Raw genomic sequence first — 11,159 nt, 5'->3', positions numbered from 1 at the left:
CTCCCGCTTCTCCTGCACACGGAGAGCGTGTTAGCTGCTGAAACGTGAAGAAAGAAGCTGCAGAACCCTGGCACTGAGCGTGCAGATTTCCAGCGCAGAGAAAAAGCTACTTGAACACTCTGCAAGCCTTCCAACTCTAAAAAACATGCACATGGAAGGAGCTGCTGCAAAAGCGATGCTGTGCTCGCTGCTGCTCCTCCTGAAGCTCTGGCTGCTAAATCTGAGGCTTTCCTTCCAATTTCAAGCTGCAAAGCACTTGCTGAATTGCAGGGAAAGTCCGGGAGACATTTGCTGTGCTGGCACACTTTCTCCTTGCTAGACAGAGTGGAAAAGCTTTTCCCTGCCGTGTAGGCGACAAGAGACGCATTAGACGGGCATCCGGAGCTGTCCGAAGGTAAGCGCCTGTTCCCGGCCTCTTTCGGCACAAGCCCCCGCTCCGGAGCGCACCGCGGCCGGCCGGAGGCTCTCTGCCGGCGAAGGTTCCGCTTCTTCGGCAAGGAAGCCTCAGCCGCTTCTCCTGCACACGGAGAGCGTGCTAGCTGCTGAAACGTGAAGAAAGAAGCTGCAGAACACTGGCACTGAGCCTGCAGCTTTCCAGCGGAGAGAAAAAGCTACTTGAACACTCTGCAAGCCTTTCCACTCCCAAAAACATGCACATGGAAGGAGCTGCTGCAAAACCGATTTTGTGCTCGCTGCTGCTCCTCCTGAAGCTCTGGCTGCTAAATCTGAGGCTTTCCTTCCAATTTCAAGCTGCAAAGCACTTGCTGAATTGCAGGCAAAGTCCGGGAGGCATTTGCTGTGCTGGCACACTTTCTCCTTCCTAGACAGAGTGGAAAAGCTTTTCCCTGCCGTGTAGGCGACAAGAGACGCATTAGACGGGCATCCGGAGCTGTCCGAAGGTAAGCGCCTGTTCCCGGCCTCTTTCGGCAAAAGCCCCCGCTCCGGAGCGCACCGCGGCCGGCCGGAGGCTCTCTGCCGGCGAAGGTGCCGCTTCCCGGGCAAGGAAGCCTCAGCCGCTTCTCCTGCACACGGAGAGCGTGCTAGCTGCTGAAACGTGAAGAAAGAAGCTGCAGAACACTGGCACTGAGCCTGCAGCTTTCCAGCGGAGAGAAAAAGCTACTTGAACACTCTGCAAGCCTTTCCACTCCCAAAAACATGCACATGGAAGGAGCTGCTGCAAAAGCGATGCTGTGCTCGCTGCTGCTCCTCCTGAAGCTCTGGCTGCTAAATCTGAGGCTTTCCTTCCAATTTCAAGCTGCAAAGCACTTGCTGAATTGCAGGGAAAGTCCGGGAGGCATTTGCTGTGCTGGCACACTTTCTCCTTGCTAGACAGAGTGGAAAAGCTTTTCCCTGCCGTGTAGGCGACAAGAGACGCATTAGACGGGCATCCGGAGCTGTCCGAAGGTAAGCGCCTGTTCCCGGCCTCTTTCGGCACAAGCCCCCGCTCCGGAGCGCACCGCGGCCGGCCGGAGGCTCTCTGCCGGCGAAGGTTCCGCTTCTTCGGCAAGGAAGCCTCAGCCGCTTCTCCTGCACACGGAGAGCGTGCTAGCTGCTGAAACGTGAAGAAAGAAGCTGCAGAACACTGGCACTGAGCGTGCAGCTTTCCAGCGGAGAAAAAAAGCTACTTGAACACTCTGCAAGCCTTCCAACTCTAAAAAACATGCACATGGAAGGAGCTGCTGCAAAAGCGATGCTGTGCTCGCTGCTGCTCCTCCTGAAGCTCTGGCTGCTAAATCTGAGGCTTTCCTTCCAATTTCAAGCTGCAAAGCACTTGCTGAATTGCAGGGAAAGTCCGGGAGACATTTGCTGTGCTGGCACACTTTCTCCTTGCTAGACAGAGTGGAAAAGCTTTTCCCTGCCGTGTAGGCGACAAGAGACGCATTAGACGGGCATCCGGAGCTGTCCGAAGGTAAGCGCCTGTTCCCGGCCTCTTTCGGCACAAGCCCCCGCTCCGGAGCGCACCGCGGCCGGCCGGAGGCTCTCTGCCGGCGAAGGTGCCGCTTCCCGGGCAAGGAAGCCTCAGCCGCTTCTCCTGCACACGGAGAGCGTGCTAGCTGCTGAAACGTGAAGAAAGAAGCTGCAGAACACTGGCACTGAGCGTGCAGCTTTCCAGCGCAGAGAAAAAGCTACTTGAACACTCTGCAAGCCTTTCCACTCCCAAAAACATGCACATGGAAGGAGCTGCTGCAAAAGCGATGCTGTGCTCGCTGCTGCTCCTCCTGAAGCTCTGGCTGCTAAATCTGAGGCTTTCCTTCCAATTTCAAGCTGCAAAGCACTTGCTGAATTGCAGGGAAAGTCCGGGAGGCATTTGCTGTGCTGGCACACTTTCTCCTTCCTAGACAGAGTGGAAAAGCTTTTCCCTGCCGTGTAGGCGACAAGAGACGCATTAGACGGGCATCCGGAGCTGTCCGAAGGTAAGCGCCTGTTGCCGGCCTCTTTCGGCACAAGCCCCCGCTCCGGAGCGCACCGCGGCCGGCCGGAGGCTCTCTGCCGGCGAAGGTTCCGCTTCTTCGGCAAGGAAGCCTCAGCCGCTTCTCCTGCACACGGAGAGCGTGCTAGCTGCTGAAACGTGAAGAAAGAAGCTGCAGAACACTGGCACTGAGCGTGCAGCTTTCCAGCGGAGAAAAAAAGCTACTTGAACACTCTGCAAGCCTTCCAACTCCCAAAAACATGCACATGGAAGGAGCTGCTGCAAAAGCGATGCTGTGCTCGCTGCTGCTCCTCCTGAAGCTCTGGCTGCTAAATCTGAGGCTTTCCTTCCAATTTGAAGCTGCAAAGCACTTGCTGAATTGCAGGGAAAGTCCGGGAGACATTTGCTGTGCTGGCACACTTTCTCCTTGCTAGACAGAGTGGAAAAGCTTTTCCCTGCCGTGTAGGCGACAAGAGACGCATTAGACGGGCATCCGGAGCTGTCCGAAGGTAAGCGCCTGTTCCCGGCCTCTTTCGGCACAAGCCCCCGCTCCGGAGCGCACCGCGGCCGGCAGGATGCTCTCTGCCGGCGAAGGTGCCGCTTCTCCGGCAAGGAAGCCTCTCCCGCTTCTCCTGCACACGGAGAGCGTGTTAGCTGCTGAAACGTGAAGAAAGAAGCTGCAGAACCCTGGCACTGAGCGTGCAGATTTCCAGCGCAGAGAAAAAGCTACTTGAACACTCTGCAAGCCTTTCCACTCCCAAAAACATGCACATGGAAGGAGCTGCTGCAAAAGCGATGCTGTGCTCGCTGCTGCTCCTCCTGAAGCTCTGGCTGCTAAATCTGAGGCTTTCCTTCCAATTTCAAGCTGCAAAGCACTTGCTGAATTGCAGGGAAAGTCCGGGAGGCATTTGCTGTGCTGGCACACTTTCTCCTTCCTAGACAGAGTGGAAAAGCTTTTCCCTGCCGTGTAGGCGACAAGAGACGCATTAGACGGGCATCCGGAGCTGTCCGAAGGTAAGCGCCTGTTGCCGGCCTCTTTCGGCACAAGCCCCCGCTCCGGAGCGCACCGCGGCCGGCAGGATGCTCTCTGCCGGCGAAGGTGCCGCTTCTCCGGCAAGGAAGCCTCTCCCGCTTCTCCTGCACACGGAGAGCGTGTTAGCTGCTGAAACGTGAAGAAAGAAGCTGCAGAACACTGGCACTGAGCCTGCAGCTTTCCAGCGGAGAGAAAAAGCTACTTTAACACTCTGCAAGCCTTTCCACTCCCAAAAACATGCACATGGAAGGAGCTGCTGCAAAAGCGATGCTGTGCTCGCTGCTGCTCCTCCTGAAGCTCTGGCTGCTAAATCTGAGGCTTTCCTTCCAATTTCAAGCTGCAAAGCACTTGCTGAATTGCAGGGAAAGTCCGGGAGACATTTGCTGTGCTGGCACACTTTCTCCTTGCTAGACAGAGTGGAAAAGCTTTTCCCTGCCGTGTAGGCGACAAGAGACGCATTAGACGGGCATCCGGAGCTGTCCGAAGGTAAGCGCCTGTTCCCGGCCTCTTTCGGCAAAAGCCCCCGCTCCGGAGCGCACCGCGGCCGGCAGGATGCTCTCTGCCGGCGAAGGTGCCGCTTCTCCGGCAAGGAAGCCTCTCCCGCTTCTCCTGCCTACGGAGAGCGTGCTAGCTGCTGAAACGTGAAGAAAGAAGCTGCAGAACACTGGCACTGAGCGTGCAGCTTTCCAGCGGAGAGAAAAAGCTACTTGAACACTCTGCAAGCCTTCCAACTCCCAAAAACATGCACATGGAAGGAGCTGCTGCAAAAGCGATGCTGTGCTCGCTGCTGCTCCTCCTGAAGCTCTGGCTGCTAAATCTGAGGCTTTCCTTCCAATTTCAAGCTGCAAAGCACTTGCTGACTTGCAGGGAAAGTCCGGGAGGCATTTGCTGTGCTGGCACACTTTCTCCTTCCTAGACAGAGTGGAAAAGCTTTTCCCTGCCGTGTAGGCGACAAGAGACGCATTAGACGGGCATCCGGAGCTGTCCGAAGGTAAGCGCCTGTTCCCGGCCTCTTTCGGCACAAGCCCCCGCTCCGGAGCGCACCGCGGCCGGCCGGAGGCTCTCTGCCGGCGAAGGTGCCGCTTCCCGGGCAAGGAAGCCTCAGCCGCTTCTCCTGCACACGGAGAGCGTGCTAGCTGCTGAAACGTGAAGAAAGAAGCTGCAGAACACTGGCACTGAGCCTGCAGCTTTCCAGCGGAGAGAAAAAGCTACTTGAACACTCTGCAAGCCTTTCCACTCCCAAAAACATGCACATGGAAGGAGCTGCTGCAAAACCGATTTTGTGCTCGCTGCTGCTCCTCCTGAAGCTCTGGCTGCTAAATCTGAGGCTTTCCTTCCAATTTCAAGCTGCAAAGCACTTGCTGAATTGCAGGGAAAGTCCGGGAGGCATTTGCTGTGCTGGCACACTTTCTCCTTCCTAGACAGAGTGGAAAAGCTTTTCCCTGCCGTGTAGGCGACAAGAGACGCATTAGACGGGCATCCGGAGCTGTCCGAAGGTAAGCGCCTGTTCCCGGCCTCTTTCGGCACAAGCCCCCGCTCCGGAGCGCACCGCGGCCGGCCGGAGGCTCTCTGCCGGCGAAGGTGCCGCTTCTCCGGCAAGGAAGCCTCAGCCGCTTCTCCTGCACACGGAGAGCGTGCTAGCTGCTGAAACGTGAAGAAAGAAGCTGCAGAACACTGGCACTGAGCCTGCAGCTTTCCAGCGGAGAAAAAAAGCTACTTGAACACTCTGCAAGCCTTCCAACTCTAAAAAACATGCACATGGAAGGAGCTGCTGCAAAAGCGATGCTGTGCTCGCTGCTGCTCCTCCTGAAGCTCTGGCTGCTAAATCTGAGGCTTTCCTTCCAATTTCAAGCTGCAAAGCACTTGCTGAATTGCAGGGAAAGTCCGGGAGACATTTGCTGTGCTGGCACACTTTCTCCTTCCTAGACAGAGTGGAAAAGCTTTTCCCTGCCGTGTAGGCGACAAGAGACGCATTAGACGGGCATCCGGAGCTGTCCGAAGGTAAGCGCCTGTTCCCGGCCTCTTTCGGCAAAAGCCCCCGCTCCGGAGCGCACCGCGGCCGGCCGGAGGCTCTCTGCCGGCGAAGGTTCCGCTTCTCCGGCAAGGAAGCCTCAGCCGCTTCTCCTGCACACGGAGAGCGTGCTAGCTGCTGAAACGTGAAGAAAGAAGCTGCAGAACACTGGCACTGAGCGTGCAGCTTTCCAGCGGAGAAAAAAAGCTACTTGAACACTCTGCAAGCCTTCCAACTCTAAAAAACATGCACATGGAAGGAGCTGCTGCAAAAGCGATGCTGTGCTCGCTGCTGCTCCTCCTGAAGCTCTGGCTGCTAAATCTGAGGCTTTCCTTCCAATTTCAAGCTGCAAAGCACTTGCTGAATTGCAGGGAAAGTCCGGGAGGCATTTGCTGTGCTGGCACACTTTCTCCTTCCTAGACAGAGTGGAAAAGCTTTTCTCTGCCGTGTAGGCGACAAGAGACGCATTAGACGGGCATCCGGAGCTGTCCGAAGGTAAGCGCCTGTTCCCGGCCTCTTTCGGCACAAGCCCCCGCTCCGGAGCGCACCGCGGCCGGCCGGAGGCTCTCTGCCGGCGAAGGTGCCGCTTCCCGGGCAAGGAAGCCTCAGCCGCTTCTCCTGCACACGGAGAGCGTGCTAGCTGCTGAAACGTGAAGAAAGAAGCTGCAGAACACTGGCACTGAGCGTGCAGCTTTCCAGCGCAGAGAAAAAGCTACTTGAACACTCTGCAAGCCTTTCCACTCCCAAAAACATGCACATGGAAGGAGCTGCTGCAAAAGCGATGCTGTGCTCGCTGCTGCTCCTCCTGAAGCTCTGGCTGCTAAATCTGAGGCTTTCCTTCCAATTTCAAGCTGCAAAGCACTTGCTGAATTGCAGGGAAAGTCCGGGAGGCATTTGCTGTGCTGGCACACTTTCTCCTTCCTAGACAGAGTGGAAAAGCTTTTCCCTGCCGTGTAGGCGACAAGAGACGCATTAGACGGGCATCCGGAGCTGTCCGAAGGTAAGCGCCTGTTCCCGGCCTCTTTCGGCACAAGCCCCCGCTCCGGAGCGCACCGCGGCCGGCCGGAGGCTCTCTGCCGGCGAAGGTTCCGCTTCTTCGGCAAGGAAGCCTCAGCCGCTTCTCCTGCACACGGAGAGCGTGCTAGCTGCTGAAACGTGAAGAAAGAAGCTGCAGAACACTGGCACTGAGCCTGCAGCTTTCCAGCGGAGAAAAAAAGCTACTTGAACACTCTGCAAGCCTTCCAACTCCCAAAAACATGCACATGGAAGGAGCTGCTGCAAAAGCGATGCTGTGCTCGCTGCTGCTCCTCCTGAAGCTCTGGCTGCTAAATCTGAGGCTTTCCTTCCAATTTCAAGCTGCAAAGCACTTGCTGAATTGCAGGGAAAGTCCGGGAGACATTTGCTGTGCTGGCACACTTTCTCCTTGCTAGACAGAGTGGAAAAGCTTTTCCCTGCCGTGTAGGCGACAAGAGACGCATTAGACGGGCATCCGGAGCTGTCCGAAGGTAAGCGCCTGTTCCCGGCCTCTTTCGGCAAAAGCCCCCGCTCCGGAGCGCACCGCGGCCGGCAGGATGCTCTCTGCCGGCGAAGGTGCCGCTTCTCCGGCAAGGAAGCCTCAGCCGCTTCTCCTGCACACGGAGAGCGTGCTAGCTGCTGAAACGTGAAGAAAGAAGCTGCAGAACACTGGCACTGAGCCTGCAGCTTTCCAGCGGAGAGAAAAAGCTACTTGAACACTCTGCAAGCCTTTCCACTCCCAAAAACATGCACATGGAAGGAGCTGCTGCAAAAGCGATGCTGTGCTCGCTGCTGCTCCTCCTGAAGCTCTGGCTGCTAAATCTGAGGCTTTCCTTCCAATTTCAAGCTGCAAAGCACTTGCTGAATTGCAGGGAAAGTCCGGGAGGCATTTGCTGTGCGGGCACACTTTCTCCTTCCTAGACAGTGTGGAAAAGCTTTTCCCTGCCGTGTAGGCGACAAGAGACGCATTAGACGGGCATCCGGAGCTGTCCGAAGGTAAGCGCCTGTTCCCGGCCTCTTTCGGCACAAGCCCCCGCTCCGGAGCGCACCGCGGCCGGCCGGAGGCTCTCTGCCGGCGAAGGTGCCGCTTCTCCGGCAAGGAAGCCTCAGCCGCTTCTCCTGCACACGGAGAGCGTGCTAGCTGCTGAAACGTGAAGAAAGAAGCTGCAGAACACTGGCACTGAGCGTGCAGCTTTCCAGCGCAGAGAAAAAGCTACTTGAACACTCTGCAAGCCTTTCCACTCCCAAAAACATGCACATGGAAGGAGCTGCTGCAAAAGCGATGCTGTGCTCGCTGCTGCTCCTCCTGAAGCTCTGGCTGCTAAATCTGAGGCTTTCCTTCCAATTTCAAGCTGCAAAGCACTTGCTGAATTGCAGGGAAAGTCCGGGAGGCATTTGCTGTGCGGGCACACTTTCTCCTTCCTAGACAGAGTGGAAAAGCTTTTCCCTGCCGTGTAGGCGACAAGAGACGCATTAGACGGGCATCCGGAGCTGTCCGAAGGTAAGCGCCTGTTCCCGGCCTCTTTCGGCACAAGCCCCCGCTCCGGAGCGCACCGCGGCCGGCAGGATGCTCTCTGCCGGCGAAGGTGCCGCTTCTCCGGCAAGGAAGCCTCTCCCGCTTCTCCTGCACACGGAGAGCGTGTTAGCTGCTGAAACGTGAAGAAAGAAGCTGCAGAACCCTGGCACTGAGCGTGCAGCTTTCCAGCGGAGAGAAAAAGCTACTTGAACACTCTGCAAGCCTTTCCACTCCCAAAAACATGCACATGGAAGGAGCTGCTGCAAAAGCGATGCTGTGCTCGCTGCTGCTCCTCCTGAAGCTCTGGCTGCTAAATCTGAGGCTTTCCTTCCAATTTCAAGCTGCAAAGCACTTGCTGAATTGCAGGGAAAGTCCGGGAGACATTTGCTGTGCTGGCACACTTTCTCCTTCCTAGACAGAGTGGAAAAGCTTTTCCCTGCCGTGTAGGCGACAAGAGACGCATTAGACGGGCATCCGGAGCTGTCCGAAGGTAAGCGCCTGTTCCCGGCCTCTTTCGGCAAAAGCCCCCGCTCCGGAGCGCACCGCGGCCGGCCGGAGGCTCTCTGCCGGCGAAGGTGCCGCTTCTCCGGCAAGGAAGCCTCAGCCGCTTCTCCTGCACACGGAGAGCGTGCTAGCTGCTGAAACGTGAAGAAGGAAGCTGCAGAACACTGGCACTGAGCGTGCAGCTTTCCAGCGGAGAGAAAAAGCTACTTGAACACTCTGCAAGCCTTTCCACTCCCAAAAACATGCACATGGAAGGAGCTGCTGCAAAAGCGATGCTGTGCTCGCTGCTGCTCCTCCTGAAGCTCTGGCTGCTAAATCTGAGGCTTTCCTTCCAATTTCAAGCTGCAAAGCACTTGCTGAATTGCAGGGAAAGTCCGGGAGGCATTTGCTGTGCTGGCACACTTTCTCCTTCCTAGACAGAGTGGAAAAGCTTTTCCCTGCCGTGTAGGCGACAAGAGACGCATTAGACGGGCATCCGGAGCTGTCCGAAGGTAAGCGCCTGTTCCCGGCCTCTTTCGGCACAAGCCCCCGCTCCGGAGCGCGCCTAGGCCGGCAGGATGCTCTCTGCCGGCGAAGGTGCCGCTTCTCCGGCAAGGAAGCCTCAGCCGCTTCTCCTGCACACGGAGAGCGTGCTAGCTGCTGAAACGTGAAGAAAGAAGCTGCAGAACACTGGCACTGAGCGTGCAGCTTTCCAGCGCAGAGAAAAAGCTACTTGAACACTCTGCAAGCCTTTCCACTCCCAAAAACATGCACATGGAAGGAGCTGCTGCAAAAGCGATGCTGTGCTCGCTGCTGCTCCTCCTGAAGCTCTGGCTGCTAAATCTGAGGCTTTCCTTCCAATTTCAAGCTGCAAAGCACTTGCTGAATTGCAGGGAAAGTCCGGGAGACATTTGCTGTGCTGGCACACTTTCTCCTTCCTAGACAGAGTGGAAAAGCTTTTCCCTGCCGTGTAGGCGACAAGAGACGCATTAGACGGGCATCCGGAGCTGTCCGAAGGTAAGCGCCTGTTCCCGGCCTCTTTCGGCAAAAGCCCCCGCTCCGGAGCGCACCGCGGCCGGCAGGATGCTCTCTGCCGGCGAAGGTGCCGCTTCTCCGGCAAGGAAGCCTCAGCCGCTTCTCCTGCACACGGAGAGCGTGCTAGCTGCTGAAACGTGAAGAAAGAAGCTGCAGAACACTGGCACTGAGCCTGCAGCTTTCCAGCGGAGAGAAAAAGCTACTTGAACACTCTGCAAGCCTTTCCACTCCCAAAAACATGCACATGGAAGGAGCTGCTGCAAAAGCGATGCTGTGCTCGCTGCTGCTCCTCCTGAAGCTCTGGCTGCTAAATCTGAGGCTTTCCTTCCAATTTCAAGCTGCAAAGCACTTGCTGAATTGCAGGGAAAGTCCGGGAGGCATTTGCTGTGCTGGCACACTTTCTCCTTCCTAGACAGAGTGGAAAAGCTTTTCCCTGCCGTGTAGGCGACAAGAGACGCATTAGACGGGCATCCGGAGCTGTCCGAAGGTAAGCGCCTGTTCCCGGCCTCTTTCGGCACAAGCCCCCGCTCCGGAGCGCACCGCGGCCGGCCGGAGGCTCTCTGCCGGCGAAGGTGCCGCTTCTTCGGCAAGGAAGCCTCAGCCGCTTCTCCTGCACACGGAGAGCGTGCTAGCTGCTGAAACGTGAAGAAAGAAGCTGCAGAACACTGGCACTGAGCGTGCAGCTTTCCAGCGGAGAGAAAAAGCTACTTGAACACTCTGCAAGCCTTTCCACTCCCAAAAACATGCACATGGAAGGAGCTGCTGCAAAAGCGATGCTGTGCTCGCTGCTGCTCCTCCTGAAGCTCTGGCTGCTAAATCTGAGGCTTTCCTTCCAATTTCAAGCTGCAAAGCACTTGCTGAATTGCAGGGAAAGTCCGGGAGGCATTTGCTGTGCTGGCACACTTTCTCCTTCCTAGACAGAGTGGAAAAGCTTTTCCCTGCCGTGTAGGCGACAAGAGACGCATTAGACGGGCATCCGGAGCTGTCCGAAGGTAAGCGCCTGTTCCCGGCCTCTTTCGGCAAAAGCCCCCGCTCCGGAGCGCACCGCGGCCGGCAGGATGCTCTCTGCCGGCGAAGGTGCCGCTTCTCCGGCAAGGAAGCCTCTCCCGCTTCTCCTGCACACGGAGAGCGTGCTAGCTGCTGAAACGTGAAGAAAGAAGCTGCAGAACACTGGCACTGAGCGTGCAGCTTTCTAGCGGAGAAAAAAAGCTACTTGAACACTCTGCAAGCCTTCCAACTCTAAAAAACATGCACATGGAAGGAGCTGCTGCAAAAGCGATGCTGTGCTCGCTGCTGCTCCTCCTGAAGCTCTGGCTGCTAAATCTGAGGCTTTCCTTCCAATTTCAAGCTGCAAAGCACTTGCTGAATTGCAGGGAAAGTCCGGGAGGCATTTGCTGTGCTGGCACACTTTCTCCTTCCTAGACAGAGTGGAAAAGCTTTTCCCTGCCGTGTAGGCGACAAGAGACGCATTAGACGGGCATCCGGAGCTGTCCGAAGGTAAGCGCCTGTTCCCGGCCTCTTTCGGCAAAAGCCCCCGCTCCGGAGCGCACCGCGGCCGGCAGGATGCTCTCTGCCGGCGAAGGTGCCGCTTCTCCGGCAAGGAAGCCTCTCCCGCTTCTCCTGCACACGGAGAGCGTGCTAGCTGCTGAAACGTGAA

The sequence above is a fragment of the Fringilla coelebs genome (assembly GCF_963513975.1).
Source record: "Fringilla coelebs genome assembly, chromosome: 14".
In the NCBI taxonomy this organism is placed as follows: Eukaryota; Metazoa; Chordata; class Aves; order Passeriformes; family Fringillidae; genus Fringilla; species Fringilla coelebs.
The sequence above is the reverse complement of the archived record's forward strand: the minus strand, read 5'-3'. Positions refer to the sequence as shown.